This window comes from Peromyscus eremicus, chromosome 2, assembly GCF_949786415.1.
Source record: "Peromyscus eremicus chromosome 2, PerEre_H2_v1, whole genome shotgun sequence".
In the NCBI taxonomy this organism is placed as follows: domain Eukaryota; kingdom Metazoa; phylum Chordata; class Mammalia; order Rodentia; family Cricetidae; genus Peromyscus; species Peromyscus eremicus.
The window spans coordinates 54,008,431-54,031,966 of record NC_081417.1 but is presented as its reverse complement, the minus strand read 5'-3'; the positions used below and the strand labels follow the sequence as shown (position 1 = coordinate 54,031,966).

At 44.2% G+C, this 23,536-nt stretch overlaps 1 protein-coding gene across 1 annotated transcript in view; it reads right to left on the bottom strand.

The window, feature by feature from the left end:
* The window catches only part of Bach2 (BTB domain and CNC homolog 2), a 152,399-nt gene extending 137,871 nt beyond the window's left edge, over window positions 1-14,528 (bottom strand). The window contains exon 1 of the mRNA XM_059255705.1: window positions 14,386-14,528. The gene's annotated coding sequence lies outside the window, so the exon portion shown is untranslated. The remainder of the gene's footprint in view (window positions 1-14,385) is intronic.
* Window positions 14,529-23,536: the final 9,008 nt, after the last annotated feature.

The window sequence follows — 23,536 nt, the reverse complement described above, 5'->3', positions numbered from 1 at the left end:
CGTTATGAATCTCAGTGATCTAAGGGATTCTTGTTTCATTTGGAAGAAATAAATATGATTCAGAGAAAGAGGAGGGGTGGGTGAGATGTCTCAATAAGGCACCCGCTGCCAACCCTGACAACCTGAGTTCAATCGCCAGGACCTACACAGTGGAAGGACAGAATTGACTCCTGCAAGTTGTCCTCTACATGTTTTCAGGGACAGGTGCATGTGTGTGCACAACACACACATACACATGCACACGCGCACACTATGTAAAATGAATTTCAAAGAAAGAAGGGCTTTTCCACCAAACAGATGGGAGTTTCCACTTCAGGTGAGGGGTTGTGGGTAGGCTGCAATTCTTGGGAGCACTGTGACTTTTGTAAATTATAGTGTGTGCTTTATATAAAGGAATGCACTTTAGCTTTCCTTGGCACAGAAATTGCTAGAATGCTATAGTGAGCCGAGTGGTCTTCCTTTCTTAAAGGGCTGTTAAGAAGGTAATGGGCATTTGGAACCCATGCAAAAACTGCCTTCCATGAGACAGAGAACCTCACAGTGTCTGCAGTGAATATTTCCCCACATTGCACAAGAGGTTTTATTATTTACATGCTTACGCCCTTATGTCACATGTGAACAATGACTTCATTGTTCACTGGGTGGTGTCTGTGGGATCTCTGGTGGTGGGACTCTGTTGTTTGCATGTCTCTCATCTGCAGCAGTGGGAACCCAGGAACACAGCAGCAGAGGACAGCCGCTGTCAGCGGCAATCACTGTCATGACAATGTGGGCAACATGCTGACGTGAGCAGGCTGACTTCTGATGATAAATCCAGGTCTATAGCAAGCGTCTGCTGGCGCAGACTTTAAAGGTAATAACAGAACACTTCAGAGGACAATTAAGATTCACTAGCGAACGTTACTGCAACAGCACTCATTGCCTTTCAAGATGTGCCCAACTTAGAAGACAGTCCATTCAGAATATTAGGGAGAAAACACCAGGCGTCCTAGGGGAAAACAGAATCAGGTGGCAGGTAGTGGAATCATTAATGGGAGCTTCAGCAGGACTCAAAGCCCAACTTCATTATATTTCTTGGAACTAAGAATAGCTTCTGAATGAGTACTTACAATCCTCTACAGACCTATTCCTCCTTAGGAGCTCCCCCTGTTCCCTTTCCAATTTTAATGCAAGAAAAGGAAGACAGAACAGTCAGACATGGGTAGGGCAGTAGGAACAAAGGAAGCTCTTCAGAATGGAGAGAAGCTAAAACATTTTCGATGCCGTGAAGGCTCTTTCACCCAGGGTTCAGCTCAGCGCTGTAGTTTGACAGCAGGCTGTCACGAGGAAGCCAGAAAAAAAGTCACATATGTAACAATGCAGTAAATATCACCACACACACACACACACACACACACACACACACACACACACACACACACTTCCCTACTGATGCGCTGGATGGAAGGAACACACAGACACAACATGGGTTGAAATGGAATACACTGGAAATAGGGACACGCTAGTGTAGGTGAGATGACTTCCCATACAGGTAGTGAGCAAGCAGTCTGCAAGCTGGGCCTGCGCATGGCGCCTGACACTGACACACTGTGTGAAGCTCTTACACAGATGCTCCTTCAGAATCCCAGACCGACACGCACACCCAGAGAGAGCGGCGACGGAACCTAGGGCCTTGCACGTCCTGTGCAAGCACTCTGCCGCTGAGACGCACGGAGCCCCTTGAAGTATTTTTAAAGTGGGTACACCTGCATAAAGTAGAAAGAGCCACCTCATATTTAATTGAGTCCTCTCCTTTCTGCCCTCAAACCTAGCTTTTCTAGTATGGTGGCTTTCCTAAGTCACGTGGTTAAATGAACCAAATCTACAGCTATAGCTATGAACACAGACGGAACTAGGGTGCTGACATGGATACGGCATTATTCTGGAAAGACTGGAAGTCACATCTAAGTGCTACCTCTGCTGTCTAGTGGGTCCCTGCTTCAGGAAGATCTGCCGCTTAAGCTGTGTGGAGGTGCCCGGCGGAGCTCGTGGTGCTCTTCAAGGGCAAGGTGTGACACATGCTTGAGAAAGTCAACACAGAATATTCTCTCTGGGGCACATTTCTTCCTAGTTAAGAAGTAAGTGACTGAGCCCAGAATACCTGGGGTTGGCTTCTGCGGGGACTGGCACCCAGAATCCATCCAGACAAAAGGAGACCAGCACACATTCAGGGAGCAAGGAATGGCAGCTTGGTCAATGTTGACTTTCTTCTCCCAATTCCTGCCCAGAAATGGTAAGACAGATCAATCCATAAAGCGGGGAGGGGGGGGGGGGAGGAAACAGGAGTGGGAAAAAGAGTTCTTTTTGCAATCCTCCTGCCTCAGTCTCTCAAGTAGCTGGGATTACAGGCATCCTCCACCTAACCATGGCTGACACACATCCTTTTACTACAGTGGGGTTGGAAGTGAGATGAGCAGTATTACTGAGGGGAAAGGGATTAGATTTTCACAATGGAGAAAATAAAATAAGAGTAATTGTATATTGATCCCTAATACCACCCAACTGTAAATAATAAGGAAAATCCAACACTGACCAGATCACAGAAATCATCTTACACTCATTCTCTTATGGTCAACTGTCTATGACTGTCACTTCTATAGACTAATTAACAGAACATAACATTAACCTTTCCTGCGAGCCAGTGACGTCCATCCTGCAGTTATATGGCAACATCTTCCACTTTGTGCTGACAGGCCTTCTCTTTTTCTCGTCTCATTCCAACACAATGCCTTCAGGTCTGTCTAAGTAATGCAATTTACTGGAGTGGAATTCCCTCGGCACTCTGTGCAGCACTTGGTGACAGTATCATTTATACTCTGGTGTCACGGCCTGACACTGATACATTGGCCTTCATCGCTCACTCACAGTAGAGCATGCAATTCCACCTTCCACTGTGCCCTTCTGCAGGGAGCATGTACAAATTTACTCTATTCAGCCCTAATTACAAACCTTGGTTGAAATGCTCTCATTAGATTTATATTTTGCACTCCAAATGTCAATCTTATTGAAAATTTCAGTTTTTTCTGAGGATTTATCCATTAGCCATAAACTCTAAAGCATTTCATGACTGAGTGCATTAAACTAGCAACGTGGACATGCACTTAAAATACATCATTAGAGTAAATCTCCATTGCAAATGCTTTATATTATTCAACCAAAGGAATAATGAGCCCAGCCTGGCCACTACCCTCAAATTGCACATGAAGGACAGGTTGAAACCACTGTTAGGTAGGAAGAAGCACAGTGTATGAATGGGATGAATTTCAGAATCTCTGTCGTTCCTCACGAAGGTGTGGGAGGAAGTCACGGCCAGAGCCCAGTTTATCACCTTCTCCCGTCTATGATTTTCACAGAAGCTTCTGTGGCAAAGTGCATGAGGCTGGCAAGGATCATGGTGTGTGTGTGTGTGTGTGTGTGTGTGTGTGTGCGCGCGTGCGCTGAAGCTGTGTCTTTAATGCCAGGAAAGTCACCCGGAAGGATTTGCTCGGTGGGAAAGGTGTCTTCCATTTTCCTCAAGAGAAAACCATGTAGAAAGCACAATCTGGCTACTCTGTGGGAGATGGGCTGCTTTTGTAAGAAAAGGCAGTCATCCTGGTCATCAACCCGAGGAATGTCTCCACTACAGACTGCCAGGTCCTGACACTAAAACCCAGAAAATCTGTTGACACTAATATCTACACTACAATCAGCCGTGGCTCCTGGGATGGTAGACAACTCAAGAAAAGGATTCTGAAGTGAAACAAAACCTGGTTTAAAAAAAAAAAAAACAACAAAAAACCATTCACTTTAAACAGCAAACCATGGCTGCTTCTATCTGAGCTGTAATTTCTGAGCTTATTGGTCCCATTCATCACTTCTTGTCACGTCCCAGGTGAGGCAGAGTCAAGGTACTGTCACAATTTCTCTTTTCATTTGATAAATGAGGACCAGCGTCTCAGAAGGTCATTCAAGAGGCTGAAACAAAGTCTGCTCTGAATTCTCACTGTCCGATTCCAAGGCTCCTAAAGGTTAACCCAAAAGTTACGTGGTGCTTATCACTATGCCTCTGCATTACAAAATAATGACTATATTTACCTTGTAATAGAAAACTCTGGTGGGGGAGAACGGCACTGGGCGGGGCGAGTGTGCATTACAGGAAACAGAAAATGATGAACCAACACTAATGGAGACAGAAGCAGCACTAGGTGTCCTCTGCCTGTCAGCATTTGGTCATCGTAATGACTGGTCAGTAACCAGCATTACTGTAGATGCGGCGTTTTCTCCGGGGAGTGACCCACCATGGAAGTTAGCTGCCCCTGAAGTTCTGCTAGATCCCACCTGAAATATTTAAAAGCTTGATTGATGACGACGACAGTACAGCCGCTTTCCCAATGTATACCAGCAGGTACTACCGTACGTGCACAGAGGTGAGAGCTGGAATATCCACGTTTAAATCAAAAGCATAGTGTGAGGATAAAAACAACTGAGTGTGCTCAGTGCTCATCCACAAAGGGAGGAGTGCACACTGTGTCTGTGTCATTACGAAATAAATCACATGACAGGCAGCACTAGCAGGCTGTAAAGAACCTAACTGCTCTGAAAATGCCCTTATCCTCTAAATGAGAAATGCTGACCCACAGGCTGATCCTCTGGGCACTCAATCCTAAAATGTCTACCACAAACACACAGGAGAACCTCAAATGCGCTGACATGCTCGAGCACATCTTCAAGATACAGTTGCATGAGTAAGAGCGACACCAACTTCCCTCACTGCACGCGGCTCTACATCGTTACCTCATCAAATCCTACAGGTACCCGATGAGGTGGGTACTGCGCCTTTTCCCATTCTCAAATACAGATGCTCAGGTCTAGGGAGGTGAAGCAGGCAGGTCCAGGCCAACAGATCTGCTGGCTATGCTTTGTACAAGGCTCTGTCTTCTTTCACGGCTCTCCACTCTCTTGAGCCATCCCATCAGAGGACCGCCACGGTCAGAGGAGTGTGATTTGATGCTTTCCTTGCTGAGGCTTCCGAACGGCTGCCCTCCTGACTCATCTGTTTCACAGACTGCATCAAACCAAAAAGCTCGGTGCACTTTGCAGACACTCCTTCTCTGGAAATGCCACAGCCCTTCAGTCGGTGGGATGGGACAGCACCAACTCTGGGATCACTAAGGTACAAATTTCCCTGCCAACACTGACGCCACTTCTCTTTGGTGTTTCGTCTAGCCACAAACTGAGACGTTATCACTTACTGTGGTTGCAGGAGACTTGAGGCAGATGCAGGGAGTTTTTACTTGGTCAACTGCTCCTCCAACATCTGTGTTTACGGAGAGCACTTCGGGACAGGTGTGCATTGATTCTTGTCCCTACCACATCCATTTACTAATATCTAGAGCAACACGACGAAGTGACCCGCTCCTCACTGTGCTACAAGCTTATAAGAAATAACTTTCTAGCAATAAGCCTTGAAGATGGACACCGTGAACCAACCTTTTAAACCAAGCTTTTTAGATGGAGTCAAGGATCTCACCACTTGCATCCCCAACACAATTTGTGTATGTGTGAATTATGCTTTTTCTTCCTTTAGAAGAGGAAAATGACAAACTGTCATATGTAGACAAACAGAAAAAAGAAACCTGGCTGCCCTTTGATATTTAAACAGAGACATTTATTTCCTAATATACCACTTACCAGACGGATGCAAAGATGTGGGCAAACCAGTCATCAGAATTAACAGAGTGATTTTGCTTGCACTACATATTCTGATTTGTATGAATCTTATTTTTAGCCATGCACAAAGGGCAATAAATGGAAAATCTTATTCTAACCGCTCCTTTTTCTGAGCCACCCACACTTCACCACCTACCGCACAACTTCACGAATGTAAAAACCCAGCCCAGGTTTGTCCTAACAAGGGATGCAAAGTGGCTAAAATGTGTGACACTTTTTCCAGTTACTGTTTGTACTTTCGTTCTTTTTCTGTATCAGGAGTTTCATGGAAAACAAGGTTGACTTATCTCTGGGCATGTTCCAAGTCTCTAAGGTGGTACGTAGTTCAGTGTGCAGACAAGTGTGCCGCGAGCCACATGCCAGACAGATTCTGGTAAATACACGTGCACCAAAACTCTCCTGTGAATCAGGAGAGGTGGCGTCGGGACAGATGACCTTCAGCATTTTGTTGTGAAACAATGATATTTTAAAACCTCCCAGTTAACAGCCGTGATGTCAGACAGCACAGACAGTTAGAACACGGGCTTTGAGGAATGGCTTTTGCCCAAGTTAAGCCCAGTACGTGGCTTCCCTCTAGTCTGCAGTGGCCAGTGTTTAGCAAGACATATCAGCTCCGCATCAGCCCGCTCCTTCTGTGTGTCTGTGTCTGCTTTCACCACACGCTGCCACCCCACAGCCAGAGGCTGACCAAGCTTTAACTATCACATGGATGTCACGGTGGAGTGAGGTATCTGAAGCTTACAGACAACTATCTTGATAAAAACAAAACAAAGCAACCAACAATCAAAGAGGATTCTACTAGGCGCACGGAGAAGACAGAGGTTTTTTTTTTTTTTTTTTTAAATTATAATAAAGAATTCAGATTTCTAAGGAAAAGTTATTAAGGTCTTAAAGTACCAATGAAAATGCTCACTCTTCTGAGTCCCCTTCCCAAATCACAACAGGGAAGCTATGCAGGTACTGATCCAAAGTCCAGCTAAAAAGAATGAAGACACAAAAGGAATCAACTGTGAGAAAGGCATTGTTACCTGCACACTTGCTCATTATCCAGACACTAGAGGAACCATCCCATCTCTCTCTGGTAGTGAACACACACCCTGAAGGGCCAAGACCGTCTTCTGATAATGTGCTTCTAGAGCTGACGAGAAGTCTCAGAAAGGCCTTTTGGGGCTTCAGTCCACTCTCGTCAGCTTCTGACTCGTATAGTAAAAACACAGGCAATTAAGTATTATGAAAAAGTGGGTCATACACCACTGAGAAACAACCACACCGCCCCCAAATCAGACACCAAATGACTGTGCTGTGACAGATGGGAGGGGTCTGAACACAGTGAAAGCAAAACTTTTATGTGGTGAGGAACATTTTAGTTTTCACTAGTCTAGGTTAGAGAAAGTTAATCTCAATGTCAATGACAAAGCTAACTCACTTTTAGCATGCTCTTGAAATTATATGACAAATACTGGCTATTAATATAATGAGAAATGCATATATAATGTCGTCAGCGATCTGAGGGATAGTTTCAGGCTTAGTGACATGCCCGTCCCAGCAGGTGCTCTGACTCAGTGAAGCAAGGTGACCAAATCGAAAATGAAGGAGCCAAATTCTCATTATCAGTATTAGCATCTCCTTCGGTAGGGTAGGATCAAGGTACTGTACGCCACTTCCCCACACCTGTACCCAATCGAGTGTCAAACACAACTGAGGATGTTTACTAAAGTGCCGTCAATTGCTGAGGGAAGATGGTAAAAGGGAGTGTGCTGGAATGCACGCATTCCCTCACCTGTCACCCGAAAGCCACAGAAATGGTCGCATCAATCTACACAGAGCCCTTATTCCACAAAAGGACACAGAGAATCTAAAGGGCGTGCAAAGAAGTCTCCCCTTTCAAGGAACTTAGCATCTTGTACAGGGGGAGATAAAAATCTCCAAAGACCCATTTTGTAACCAAAATCTCTTCCAGTAGCTGCTTACGACATTCTACCTGTTCTAAGATAAGGAATGCAGACGGCAGTACTCACGAGCCTCAAACAAGCCCTCAAGTCTCCCCTGGCTCTTCTCCCAATGCTTCAGTCTCGCTAAGTGTGAGGAGTCATCCCAACCCAGTCAATGCCCTCTCTACAGCGCAGTAAGGACTAGCACATTCTGAAAGCCGCGCACCCGAGCACAGTGGTCTGGACAGATGCTGCCTTCAGGGAGGCAGGAGGCAAGGCTGAGGGAAAACTGGTTCAGAACACGAGAAGGCAGACACTTGAGTGGAATTCGAGTTTTACCGGAGTCCATATTGTTTGGATTGTGGATGCGGAGCAGGGAAAGGAGGCCCCCTAAGTCAGTCTTTCCTGTGCCAGCCTTTTTTCCTGGCTTACTGTGCTAACTATGGTTTGTAAAGCAACCAGACACTGTCAGTAAAATCACCTGGACACAAGCAAATCTTTCTTTTATGAATCCAGAAGCTTCAAAGGCTTTGCAAGTTCACTCAATAGTTTTTTTTTTTTAATTGAATGTAGGAAGGAGAATAATGGTTGAGAGATGCTTCTACCTGATCAAGATACTGGTAAGTCCACATGTGTTTCTGCGTAGGAGCTGAGTAATAGAACTTGAAGGGAAAAATAAGAAAGAAGATCTTAGTCCTGTAAAGTGATGTCTAAATAATGCTGCTATTTTCAAGGGCCACCAAGTTGCACAGTATAATCAGTACAGAGTATTGCTTATGAATTTGGAGTTGTTGATTGAAAACAGTTTGGAAAAATACACAAAAATACATGTGGTAGGTAAGTTGTATCCTTGTAGCTAGAGTAGGAGGAATAATTGTTTTTCTTTCATGTGACTTTCAGATTATGTAGAATGAACATGTACCTTATGACAATTCAGTCCGTAACGAACCACTTATAAAAGATGATACTATTCGGCGTGTCTGAGCTGTGTAAGTGCACACCGAGACCCATATAAAACCGGCTGACATGCTTCTCAGAGCGAATCTGCTGTTAAGTGAACCATGACTTTACTTTTGCAAGAAGGAATACAAAGTTACCTCTGCTTTGCCAAAAGGAAACAATTCTTTTTTGGGATTCTGACTTTTTCTAGAAATTAGAGTAGTTAATATATAGGACTCGTTTAATAATCTGACCTGGTGTCAATCAGGTGTGGAACATGGGAAAAATCTTCTAGACACAATAGTTTCCAATCAACAACCAAGGGATTCAATAACCCTGCTAGTTCGTAGAACTTCACAGACAGTGTCCTAGGGCAGAAGAGCAGAAACATATCTCAACATACCCATTCTTGGCATTTTCTGCCACCCCTACTGCAGACATCAGGCCCGCTTGTGATCAGCTGAATGGGATTCCTAGAAGGGTAAGGTGCTACTGTGCCCTTACCGGAAGGGCTCAGCGATTGGGTAGGAGGGTATATGTTAAAACTGCTAAACAAGGTTAACATGTGAATGAAGCCAGTTGGCACAGAGAGACTGGAAGCCCCTCCTCACCTGGGTTTCACCCAACAAGGAGAACATGTGCAGAAAAGGCCTGCAACACACAAATGTGGATGGGGAGCACCATGAAAACGCACTACACAGGGCCATGGACCTGAGGACCCAACTCTGGGGCTTTCCCCCAGCTCATTAGCCCTCCTGTTGACTTGGGAATGCTTTCACTCATCCTCTGGACAGTCTCACTTTCTCTGACATCCCCTATACCCTGCTGCCATGCAATGCCCATGCCCAACATGGTGGCTTTCGTAGATTTTAAAAAGGCATTGATTTCTCTCTTCATCTCCACTGTCCTTCCAGAAGCTTCTGAGATTTACCACTTGCCTGCCCAGTGGTTTTCTCGCAAACTCTAATAAAATGATCTTTGAGCTTCCTTATGAGTCTATTTTAAAAAAAATTATATATATACACGTGTGTGTGTGTGTGTGTGTGTGTGTGTGTGCGCGCGCGTGCGCGCGCGCGCGCATGCACATGCATGTGCAAATGTGTACCACGGTACAGATGTGGAGGTCAGAGGGCAACTTCCGGGAGTCAGTTCTTTGCCTCCACCATGCAGGTTCCAGGGACCAAACTGAGGTTGTCAGGTGGTGGTGTCTTTAACTGCTGAGCCATCTTGCTGGCCCCTGAGGCCATTTTAAAACACTTTCATTAATGGGACTAAGAACCCACAAAAGGGAACCCTGAATTCCCCTGTAATAGTGAGAAGTGTCATTTCACTAGTGACAGGTGTGCCCACAAAGCCACGTCTTCAGCACTCAGCAGGTTGGAGGCTATTGGAATAAACTGATAAAGCGGTTCTGCGGCCAACGCTGTTACTTGGGAGCGAGCTTGCAGCACAGCTCAGCTTATTTGAAGACTCAAGAGGGAAGACTCCGGAGGTTTTGATTAATACATTAACATATGTCCCATGCTGGCAACACCACTCCCCTGTACTATTAGCATGCATGCAAAAAATAAAAATTAATTTCGATGGTTCCATGAATAGACTGTAATTGTGAATGGAGTCTATTGTAAATGAACAAATCAAACATTCTTCTAAAAATATGCCAACGGAACTGGCTCCAAAATTGTGTGATGGTCCCCCAATGTTCACGGAAACTAAATACACAGGTCCATGGGGTTAGTTTAGACATCACTCTGTAGAGCAATTATAGCACAGCTTACAGATTATTCCTAAAACCCACATAGAAGATCTACCCCTTAATTCTGGAAGTGACACAGTTTCTCAAGAATGTGAATGAAAGTACATGTAGTAGAGTCTGTGATGGCGCAGTGAAACCTTTGTACCAGAGGGCAAGACGATGTTTGCTCCAGTATTCCAGTCAATGACAAACAGCAGGGGCTTTTTGCTGAAGGTCCTTTCAAAGCAGTTTCCAGGTCTAATCCCAACACATTGAACTCTTCTCAGTGATTTCAGCATATAAGAGGCTGATGTTGCAGACACTCTCCAGGGTAGGTCCCTCCCTCACAGAAAACCAAAGCTGTCTTGTTTTCTGAGCCTTGATCTCTGAAAAGGGGCAGTGGGATATGAGGGAGGATGAGGAGTGTGGAAGGGCTGGGGTGTGGAATTGGAAGGTTAGCCAATCCGGGGCCTGGCTTTCCACATTCCAGGTAACGACGCTTTCAGTGAACATGTCAGCATCTGGAGCCAGGCCCTAGTGACCCCCAAGAAACAGGAGGGCCGACAAGGAGAATCCCAGAGTTTTTTCTGCTTTGTGTCATTTCTGTCCGGGTAATACCTGGTTTGCTGGTCTCTTCTGGGGACATCTGTCAACGTGCTCTGCAATTATGTCATCTGAACTCAAGGGGGGCATGGGCCTTGATTAAGTGCTATGTCCTCACTGTCTCAACTCAAGTTCAGGTGCTGGGTCGGTCCATGTGGACACCAGAGGGGAATTCATCCTTAGTTTCCTCTCCCTTACACTTGATAGGTTTTTCCTTTCTACGGTAAATTTTAGTTTTACTGTTTCCCCCCCATAGCATTGAGTGAGAAACCTTTGCAGCTTTGCAGCTTTGCCATGGTCTGTACAACCTAAATGAAACAAAGACTTGATTTCCAAGAAGGTTTGGAAAGTCTAGCGTGAGGAAGACGGGGTGGGCTGGTATGTGTTGTCCTTGAATTTCAATGACTTTGTTTAATTTTTATTCTGGTTGCACCATTTCTTTAAGCCAGAGTTCCATGAGTCTGAGTGTGTATACACAGAAATAATCTAAGCAGCTTAGGAGGAACATCCAACAATGGCTTTTGAGCTTCACACACACACACACACACACACACACACACACACACACTTGTACTTGCCTTTAATGAAACTAAAAATTATCAATCTGCACCTGCCCTTGGATCCTTGTGTATGATCTGTTCAGGATAAAGTCTCGAGGCAGCCACAGATCTGAAGAAAACATGCTACAGTCCCAGGGGGAACCTGCTGGCTGGGCTTCCAGGCCAGCTCTCTCCAAACAATAAAAGGCAAAAAGCAAGAAGGCAGAGTTGGGTGGACGAAGCCAGTGCTTCCCATGGGCCTGCAGGTGGGTCACTCCCTGACCTCTTCCGTGACTTACTGGCATAGTAATGCCTACTCCTCTTAGCCGTGACTGGGTGGAGGCAGGTCTCTCTTCCCCGGCTTCTCTCACGTGCCCACCTCACCAAGCAAGAAGACCCATTAAGAGCAACAGTCAGGCACACAACTACTGCATGACACTGCTCTGGGTTTCGCTTGCCCAGGAACTTCTCTGGGAAATGGAGCAGCCTCATTGCACACTCCTTTTCACCCCAGCAAGGCAACTTCCGCCACACTATGTGGAGTTTGGTAGAGACTGTAACTGTTGATGGTAAACTCCTTTGATGGTTTCAGTCAGGGGTGTCTTTGCTCCAATGGGGATTCCATCCCTGCGGCTGGGCCTGGGCCTCTGCCTCTGCCTCTGCTGGTTTAGGGGCTGAGCAAAACATAGCAGGATGACAGAGTGGCGCAAGATGCCACTGCACCCTGGAAAACTTCAGTGTTGCTGTCAAGAATGAGCATTCTTAAAAGGAAGAGTGTGCACTGCTATTTAGTTGTGTTTTAAATTGTGTTAAAATATAACATAAACCTGGGCGGTGGTGGCGCACGCCTTTAATCCCAGCACTCGGGAGGCAGAGGCAGGTGGATCTCTGTGAGTTCGAGGCCAGCCTGGGGTACCAAGTGAGTCCCAGGAAAGGTGCAAAGCTACACAGAGAAACCCTGTCTCGAAAAACCAAAAAAAAAAAAAGTAAAAATATAACATAAAATAGTGTTTAAATCATTTAAAAATGTACAGTTTGGTGATGTTAAGATGATGGACATTGCCGGGCGGTGGTGGTGCATGGCTTTAATCCCAGCACTCGGAAGGCAGAGGCAGCAGGTGGATCTCCATGAGCTCGAGGCCAGTCTGGGCTATAGAGTGAGATCCAGGACAGGCACCAAAACTATACAGAGAGAAACGCTGTCTTGAAAAACCACAAAAAACCAACCAACCAACCAAACAAACGAAAAAACGATGATGGACATTATTGTGCAACTAACACCACCGTCAACTATCAAAACTCAACTTTTCCAGTGCACACTTGACCCACTAGACAACAATCCCCACACTCTGTTCCTGCTGCTGGCAACTAGCATTCTACTTGTGGACGGTGTGAGTCTGACACCCCCAGGTACCCCCTATGAGCAACAACACTGAACATGTCCAGCCGATTTCATTTACCATAACACAGATGGGTGGCAATTACTTTATTAACAGTGACTCTTCTCGATTCTTAAAAATTCTAACAAAGGAATTGCAAATCCCAAGTGCTACTTTGAGTGGTAACATTGACCACAGCTGAATAAAATGTTGTAAATCATAGTACTTTACCACAGATTTAAAATGCTCAGCAATATTTCAGACATTTACTGGACAGGACAGTAACATTACTGCAATTTTATATTCACATTTATTTCATGAAATAAAAGAAAAACACTTAAAATTTCTACATTGAAAGCTCAGAAACACACAACATGCTCACAGGCGTGTGTATAGATTTGTATGTCTGCTTACTTGTATCCAAGTGAGCCTATGCTTAGGCAAACTTATTTTTTTTTTTTAAATCAGTGTCGAGTAAACTGTCCTTGTTTTTGGCAGGTAAGTAGTTGGCTTTTTGGAAGCTAACACAGTAATGAGCTGACCTAAAAATATGCCAGTAGTGAGGCCCTGGAAACCCATAAAAGCCGGGCCTCGCAGATGGATTATTTACCGGAGGTGTGCCTCCCTTCACGCGCCTTTTGGAAATGAAGTTGCGTGTCGGTGTAGCTGGGAGAGATGCTACTGTGAAGACTGGCCTTGAAAAGGAGAGACAGATTCTCCAACCCTGGGGGAAAGACTTCCCTTTTAACACATCAGATATGACAGGTACATCTGTCAAGGGACTGTGGCCTTTGTTTCGAGCTAACGGCCACACCATTACTCTGACCTTCTGAAGGCCCAGGGCAAACAATGGCCAGCACTACAGGAGGAACGCGCGAGTGGTAAGGCTGAACTTCCCAGCTGAGCTGCCATGCAGGCATAGAGCTGTTTTCGGAGACTCATGTCAGTACATTAAGTACAGGTTCTACTTTTTTGTTTGTTTGTTTGGTTGGTTTTGATTTTTGTTTTTTGAGAACAGAGTTTCTTTGTGTAGACCAGCCTGTCCTGGAACTCGCTCTGTAGGCCAGGCTGGCCTTGAACTCACAGAGATCCATCGGCCTCTGTCTCCCGAGTGCTGGGATTACAGGCGCATGCCACCACTGCCTGGTCACATTCTACATCTTAATGTATTTAACATTAAAGCATGTAGTTTCTTACAGTCACCATTCACCCCTCTCACACACCTTTTGAGTTAAAGCAGTGATTCTCAAAGTGAGGGCCTTGGAGCAAGTATACCAGCATCACTTGGGAACTGTTAGCAAAGCAGATTGCTGGCTGCCACCAGATCTACTGGCTCAAAACTGCTGGTGTGATTCTGACAAAGGCTAGTGCCTGAGAACCACCAAGCTAAGGAAGCACTAATATAGGAATTTCGGCGTCATTTACAATTCTCACGACGCTTGGTGTGCTTGGGTTATTGGTGTTATTTACCCCTGTTTAGTTAAGGAGAAGAAATCTTAGTAAAAACTTACATATAATTTCCCCAGGTCCTGTCCTGGCTTCGAGTCTTAGGAGGCCGGGAACTGGGCAGAGGAAGAGATGAGAAGGCTACAGCAATCCATTCAGACATGGACCCCAAAGCTCAGTGAGGCAACCTTGTGATAGATCAGTGAGTGTCCACCTAGACCCAAAAGAAAAGTCCATTACTGGAGTAAATGTTTCACATGGCAATGCTCCTGCCTCACAACCCAGTGCTCCACCATGACTCTGGTGTGCCTCTCAACCAAACCACATAAACTGAGTATGACAAAGTCACCCTGGGTACCAATATCTGGGCTTTACGCAGGTGGAAGACCTTTTCTCTAGGTTTTCTACAGGCAAGCATCTCTTACCAGGTGTTCTCCTGAACCCAAAGACAGCTTGGGGTAGCCAATATCTAATGCTCCTATTATCTCCCGATTCATCTCAGAAGGCTTTCTTCAACAAATCCAAACACCCCAGGTTAGAGACCTAAGTGGAAGTCCTAACTAAAGGGATTCTAGAAGTAGTTAACTTGTGAATTCTGACTGATGTGTTCATTTTCAACCTCATATCCTCATATCAGACTTTCATTCATAAAATCAGAAATACTTATTTTCTCTGATGATGAGTTAATAAACGTTTCTTGCAAAATACATAAAAACAGGTCAGCGTATAAAGAAAAAAATAATGAACAATGGTAATCTTGACCAGTAAATTACTAAGGATATTTTGTTGTTTAGGTTTATAGCCCCTTCACTGTAACTCCTGCAGTTGGATAACTGCACAATTCAGCTTTGTTTTTGATTTGAGAGTACAGGATGAAACTACCACCATATTATCCTTATACATGTGCAGCCAAGCTTATTATCCAAGTTAAGTACCCCACAGTTAAGAATGTTCAATGTTTCTGCGCAAAAATAGAGAGTTACTCATTAACTGGGACAAAATAACATCTCACATTAATTCAGGCAAGGTTTTTCTACCAAAGAAGTTTACACACAGACACAGACACAGACAGACAGACACACACACACACACACACACACACACACACACACAGACACAGACACTGACAGAGACACAGACATAGACACACAGACGCACACAGAGACACACACACAGACACAGACACACACACACAGAGACACACATACAGACACAGACAGAGACACACACACACACAGACACAGACAGAGACACACACACACACACACACACACATACAGACACACACAGACACACAGACACACACAGAGACACAGACACACACACACAGACACACACACACAGACATAGACACATACACACACACAGACACACACACACACACACAGACATAGACACACACACACACACACAAACATACACGCCACCCTGAAAACCTTGTGATTTTAGAATTGGGTTGTGGACCAGTATTCTTTTCAGATACACAAACATACTTGAAGATTTTTTTCATAACTTTTTTATTTAATTATGAAATAAAATGTGAGTTACATCAGTGTTGTATAGTTATTAAAACCTGCTTTTAAATATCTCTGCAGTACTACAATACCCCACAGAAACACATTTTAACTATTTCTCTCCACCTAATAGAGTCATATGAGCTTCAGGCTGTCTCAGTTACTGACCATTCTTTGGGACCCTAGAAAAAACAATTACCAGGTTGATGATGTGAACTCAACGGTGTCCCGATGAAGTTTTTTTTCCCTTTAAATTTTTTGAGATTTTATTTATTTTTATTTTATGTGTATGAGTGTTTGCCTGAATGTATGTCTATGTAGCACATATGTACCACATGTCTGAATGCATGTCTGTGTACCACACATGCACCACGTCTGAATGCATGTCTATGTACCACACATGCACCACATGCCTGAATGTATGTCTGTGTACCACATATATACCACATGTCTGAATGCATGTCTGTGTACCACACATGCACCACATGCCTGAATGTATGTCTGTGTACCACATATGTACCATACCTGAATGTATGTCTATATAGCACATATGCACCACAAGCCTGAATGTATATGTAGCCCACTTGCATGTAGTGCCTGTGGAAGCCAAAAGATGGCATCAGAGCCCGTGAGACAGGGGTTACAGATGGTTGTGAGCCACCTAGTAGGTGCTGGGAACTTAATCTGGGTCCCTAGGAGGCACAGACAGTGTGTTTTTTTCCTTCTAAAAACAAATCATTAATTTTATTTTTTTTATTTTTGCAATTACAATTTAATTACAACATTTATCCCTTCTCTTTCCTCCTTCCAAACCCTCCCATATACTCCTCCAAAAATTTCAAATTCATGGCCTCTTTTTTCTCTAAATGTTATTGCATGTGTACACACACACACACACACACACACACACACACACACACACACACACCCCACAGCTGGCTAATGCTCCCTGTATGTACGTTTTCAGGGCTGTCCATTTGGCACTTGAAAACCAATTGGTGTACCCCTCCTTGGGAGGAGTACCTCTCCCGCTCCCAGTGTTCCTGGAATGGAACAACTCTACTCTTCTATCTATAAACTCAACTTCTGTGTCCAACACACACAATAAAATGGCTATGATGTGAGGAATCAGGGTGTGAGAACTTTCAATTATATTTTGAGAGTGAACTAAATTCATCTCTTCCAGCAGTCTTACATAAAAGTCGAAGTCGTCCTATTACAATGACAAGAAAGGGCCCAAAGAACCAAGTTCTATCAAGAGGTGGACTATTTGTTCACTGTGACTTCCTTTATAATTTGGGAGGCATTTTTCTGATAATCCAGAGTCTGAGTGGGCAGAATGGTTTATTAAGGATTTTCCTTCGCCATGATCAGGTATACAGTTGATCTGTGAGCACACCAAGCTTATAGGGTATAAAACAATAATGTGGTGAGAGGAAATGATCCTCAAACAGCAGACTTTGTTTCTCCTAATTGCTTGGGGACAGAGAGGGAATAAAAAACAAAATTGCCACTAGTAACAGGAACACTTACCAGAAGCTCTTCAGACACTGAGACTGTACAACCGGCATTTGCAAAGCTAATTACCAATCTGGGTTCTCTCATTTTAAAAATATACTTCAAAGCCGCCCATGCTGAACCGAAGTCTGTGCAACTGGCAGATTATCAAAGTGTAAAAAAATTGCATCACTTGAGTCAAGTAATAACTTTCAGTATCGCTAACTCCTGAACTGCAAAATGCCACAGGCCAAAAACTAGCAGTGCCACATGGGTATAGCACTGTACACTTGTAAGAGTTCATAGTTCCCTAAGTCCTGAGACACACAGTCCTCTGTGTCCCAGTGGATTTGTGATGTGGGACAAGTGCTCTGCCTCTGAGCCTAACTCTTCACACAGGTTCTTCTTAGGATTAAATGAGGTGGAAAATACAAACGTATCAGTATGTATGTGAATATACAGATATACATACATATAGATATAGATATAGATATAGATATATATGGCTTATTTTTTTCTTTGTCTGCTTTTGTAAATTATAAAACATATACTTAGTGTTAAAAATCATCTTGTTCATTGTTTTTAACAATGTCGCCAGGCATAAGACTGTTAATCCCCATTGCACAGTGAAGGAAAGACACAGGAAGAGGTATCCACTAAATGAGTGAATAAATAAATAAGGACTGCATTAAGTGTTGCGTTTCTCAGCTGGCTACAAACTGGCTGAGCCACTCTCTGGGTGTTGGTTTCTTGGGGAAACTGAGATGATTTTTAAGGCCTTCTTGAGGCTGATGGTAGTCACATGGCTGATGGCCATGACAGTGATATGGGAACCTTTGGAATGACCCTTAGAAAGTGGCCCCTCCTCAATGTCAGGGCATCATGAAGCAAAAAGCACCAGTCACCAGTCTGAGGCCTGCAGTGTTGAGGCAACACTCCTGAGGGCCCCTCAGGATGGGCCAGCCATTAGCTTACTCATGTTGCTTGGGCTGAGGAAGGGGCTGGGAACCTTCAGGAAATGGCTAATGCCTCTAAAGCATCAGAAGACAGTGGAGGGCCTGCAACACCAAGTCTTGTTCAACCCAGACACTTCACTACCGTAACAACTGGCAAAACCAAACACATTCACATGGCTGAATGCTGACTTGCTTACAGGCTGACTGCCATCTGACTGCCAGTACCAAGCAGATATGTGAAGGAGCTTCTTGGGTTACATAGATGCTGGGTCAAACAGGATGTCCTTCAAAGTCCTGGGGCCACATTACTTTAGACCCCTGTGATAATGGAGTTTTCAGCATTTGCTCAGTCCAGCCCAGCAGCCTCAGTGTGGCTACCAGGACCTGGAGTCTTGCTGGTGTGGATTTAAAAGAAGTTAAATTTAAATACCTAAATGTGGGTAGTGGACAATACAGCTATAGGACATTGCCTTTTTTTTCTTTTTCTTTTTGGAGGTCTTTCAGATCCAGTGGCCACAGTGGCCTTTATCCAGCCAATAGGCTCTGTGAACTGTTTTGGTCTCTCAAAATAATGGTGACTAAGAGAACCAGGAACACGTCCTGACTTAATGGCACTTTCCAACTAGGTTTACTTCTGAGGACCTCACACACGAAGGGGCTTGCTGGACAGTTCTTAGGAAAAGGTGGGTGATGTGCTATGGCAGAGTCAGACCAAGCATGACAGCAGGGCTTTTCATTTCTTCATATTTACTGTTAAAAGAATCTGGGGAAGTTCATAAGTAGATATGTGAATGGTTTCTATTCATTCATTTCCAAATAAAGTAGCATGCTGCAAATATGGGAAATTATCTGTACGTAATTCCCTCTTGCATAATCTTACACTTACTTAAAAGAAAGAGTCGGCGGGACCTGCACTCCTCAGGTAGGGAAAGCAAATGGTATTTAATTACACCAACAGTCGTACAAATGTTCAAGTGTGTTTCCTGCTGCAACAGTGGGCAAGGGAACACTTGTACCAATTAGCTGCGAAACGATTCGGTTTTCCAGAAAGTTGTATAGGTAAGGCTGATTGCATTCTTTATCCCCGAGAGCTCAACTCTTAGCTAGGATGTCTTTAGTGGGCTTAATAGGATGTGATGAGTTACTTTCTCCAGGAGACTAGAAGGTATTTTCACCCACACCATCCATCTCATACTAGCAGAATCATTTCTTTGAAATAGAAAGGAAGCTCAGTGCTTGTCTCATTTCCAGTACTGTGCCTCTGGTGTCCCCCTGTTGTTAATTTCCTCCCCTAATTGCTTCTTCCCACCTTCTTAGGATGCAGGGTAACACAAAGAACAGAAAAGGAAGTACTCAGAACATCGGTTCATGCTCACGCTGAGCCTGAATGCACACTGGCGAATGACCAAGGATGGTGGCCCCCACGCTTTGGGATTAAGCATTTTCAAGCTCATTCTTTCCCCTGTATCCATGTTATCTCATGAAGTGAAAGACTCACTACATAAAACAGGAGTATTTTCAGCAGAGATGCTACATGGAAGATTCTAGTAGGCCAAGGAGAGTTTTCTAGTGCCAGGGTACCACTTGTGTTCAAAATCAAATGACTGGGTTTTAGAGCTGGTACCAAGACTCACCCCTAAGTACACAGAGACACACCAACACATTTCCCACCTCCGGATTGAGTACCGAGAGAATGGACAGTAGTCAGAAAATAAAAGTTCAAAGCTTAATTCCAAAAATAAAAATTACATTTAGAGACTATTTTCTACTAAGCGAGGTCAACTCTCAAATGTTCTGTTGGTCATAGATCACAAAACCTTTTTCTAAAATGTTAGTTATAGGTTCACTGACAAACACATTCAGAGCTGTTCTGGAGTCCTCACTCACACAAGAAAGACTAAATGGGGGTCACCATTTTGTGACAAGAAAATCTTTAAAAAGTGATGGGTCAACTTGGGAACTAGAGCTAAGAACTTCAAAACAATCTTTAAAAATCCAATTTCAACATCCATGTATGAGAAGATATCTGAATTAAGATCTTGTGGCTTTTGTGTCTTCTTCTGCCCTGGGAAAGCAGCGCAAGGAAACGTTCCCTGTGCCGCCACAGAGAAGAGGAAACGAAGCCACTTCAGTGAAATGGAGAAAATGAGTTACGATATAAAACACACACACACACACACACACACACACACACGCATGCATGCAATTCTCTCTCTCTGTCTCTCTCTGTCTCTGTCTCTCTGTCTCTGTCTCTCTGTCTCTCTGTCTCTCTCTCTCTCTTTGGGAGTCACCACTTACACATTTCCTGTGCTGGGACCTGGTTAGTCTGGTTGTAGAACCGCATCTGGGAAGCAGTTGTTGGAATAAAGTATTCAGAACATCAGTTCATCTCTTGCTGAACCTGAATTCACACTGGCTAACAACCAGGGATCATTTTTATATTCCCAGATATAGCAAAAATTAGTTTATATCCGTCTTGTCATAAAAGAAGTTGTAAACTGAACTACTTGTCACTAGCAATTTGGGAAAGAGAATTATCAGAAGAGAAGTAGGAGAATGAAAGAAGCCTGGTTCAGATAGCCAAAGTGCTTTACCCAAGGTCACACTGCTGACAAACGGAGTACCCTGGCTCACCCAAGAAAACAGCCATCCCTTCCCTATGCAACATCAATCCTCAGCACCACTTGGGGCGAGTACATCCCTTTTCTCAAAGGAAGAATGTTCACTTTTCCTGCACGCTACCAGTAAAACAGCAAAGCAAGGCGGCAGAGTGGCAGGTGCTGTGGCAGTTTACCCAGAACTGACTAGTTTGTTAGGCTTGAGTGTAGTGAAGCCTCCCGCCCCAACCTGGTGCAGTTTCTCTTTAAAAGCAGTATCACCATCTCATCAAAAATGCCTCGGACTTCTCTCCAGGAGTGATTGTAAGCAGATGGGGTTGGCTCTTGATTGCTGGATATCACAGTGAAAACCCCCAATAGCCATCTCTCCCTGAGATCTACCTCTGAAGAGGATCAGCAGCCCCAGCAGCCCCAGCAACACCCATGCAGAAAATGCCTGCAGGTGGTTCTCAAATGGCATTGGGGGGATTAGTGTCCAAGTGACTTCAAGGATCATATACCACATAGCCAGAGCCTGAGTTCACTGTGGACTGTAAGTGGGCATCCCTGCTGGGGGCTTCGGTCAGCTTAGTGAAGAATGCTTTCATGGATCTTGGCTGGACATCAGTGATGTCTTAACTCTTCCTCCTAGCTTCAGTACTTCAGGTTGTGGAGATCTTCCTGCCTCCTTCTAAGAACGTCATCTCTGCCAGTCACTCTTCTGGAAGCCAGACAAATCCTGCAGAGTCTTGCCCCTTCCTACAGAGTTGCGCATGCCCATTATCCTCATCTGGAAAGTGAGCTGCTCTGTCATTCAGTTACACAGGTGCCGGTGTCGAACCCACACTCATGTGTGAGTGTGCTCCCGAGCTAACCCCGTGAGAAGCTGCCAGGGCCCACACAAAGATGGCAGATGAAGCAGGGGTAGGCTACAAGAAGTCCTGCCAAGAGCCTTAAAGACAAGTGAGGCCTGTGGCATCGAAGGGAGAGGTGATGCACCATCTCAACAGCAGACATTACCAGGGACCCAACTGCTCTAGCAGAAAACCCAGGAATCACCTTTGCTCCTCAGTAACATCCAGGCTGTCAATCCTACCTTCAAATTCTACCTCGCATCAATCTACTCTCCTTGCAGTATGATATAAACTATGCTTTCTCACCTGGTCCACTACTATTACCACAGAAACTGGCTGCCTTTTTTTGGATTCTCCCCTGGCATGTAGGGTCCTTAGGATCTTTATGGTTTAGATTATTCACTGACAAGACTCTGAATATATAGTTCTCATGCATATAATTCTTTTCACATAAGGTAAATGGATCTTCCCTTTGTATTATCCTGTCTTTCTTTTGTTATAATAAAGTATCTACAACTTACAATTTTCCATTGTAATCATTTTAGATAAACACTTTAGTAGTAGTAGTAAGTACATTTTGTTATTGTGCAACCATCTGATACAACAAAAGGAGTATTTTCTAATAATCAAAACCAAAAATAAGACCAAAGATTTAAAGTAAGAACTTGAAGGGAGAGACACTCTGAGGGCCGTGCTTCATTTTATATAAAATCTTTCCTATAGATCAGGTTTTCTGTGAGACATTCTTCATTGTTTTTCCATACTTGAGATGTGGGGACGCTGGTCTCCATGTGGATTTCTCTAGGTCATATACTAGTTATACACGTACATAAGCATCAAGGAGCCCAGGACATCCCAGCCTTGCATGTCTCCGCTATCAAAGGATGACTGACAGGCATTTCTTGGAAGACGACTTGTGTTCTCAATATGCTGCATCTAGATGGAACTGTTTTTACCCCTCATTTGTTTCTAAGCAGGGCTTCAAAGAGTCCACAGAGGGCGTAAAGAACATCCCTCAGCCATTCTGCATTCAGTTCAACTCCACAATATATTTAGCAAGCAGAATTCTTTTCCCTTCCTTTCTCAGTTTAATGACCTCAAATGTACCAACATCCTGCCTTACCTAATCCCCTAACAAGTCCTATCAAATGCCAGGGCAGAATCAAACTGCCTTATAGGCAGTGAGATCATGCACTAAGAATTCATTTTTATTCCAAAAATTGGGAGTGCCAGACCACTTAGCACAATGTATCACACAGCCAGAAAATTAGCCTGGCACTCTAAATAATGTTTTAACATTTCTCCTATCAAAGGTCCTTTTAAAACCCAATGACTCCCTCCTCTAAAAAAATTAACACACACAAAACCTCCCTATGTGGTCATCAAAGGTTCAAGGACTTTTTCAAGTGTGCCAGGGATCCTCTACGAATCTGTGAACCCCAGATTAAAATCTCCTGTAAGAGAACAAGAGTTCACATTGTTCCCAGGGCCCCTATACTGGATCTAGGTCCCCAGGGCATCTCAGGGTGATTTCCTCTGGTTCCATTTGCCTCAGCATTGGTTAAGCTGCAGGAACTGGTTAAGCTGGCTTCTGGTCAAGCATGTTGTTAGCAAGGCTGCACCAAGTTAACTGACAGCTTCGGAAACCCACTCCTCTGGTCAGTCTGGATCTGGATGTACTGGTCTGCCTGGTGGTCTTGGCCTCTACTGGTGTCACCTTACATCCTGTAGGCCTACTTAACTTCCTGTCATTTTTCTTGTTGATCTTTTCCACCACTTACACCATTTAAAAAATTAA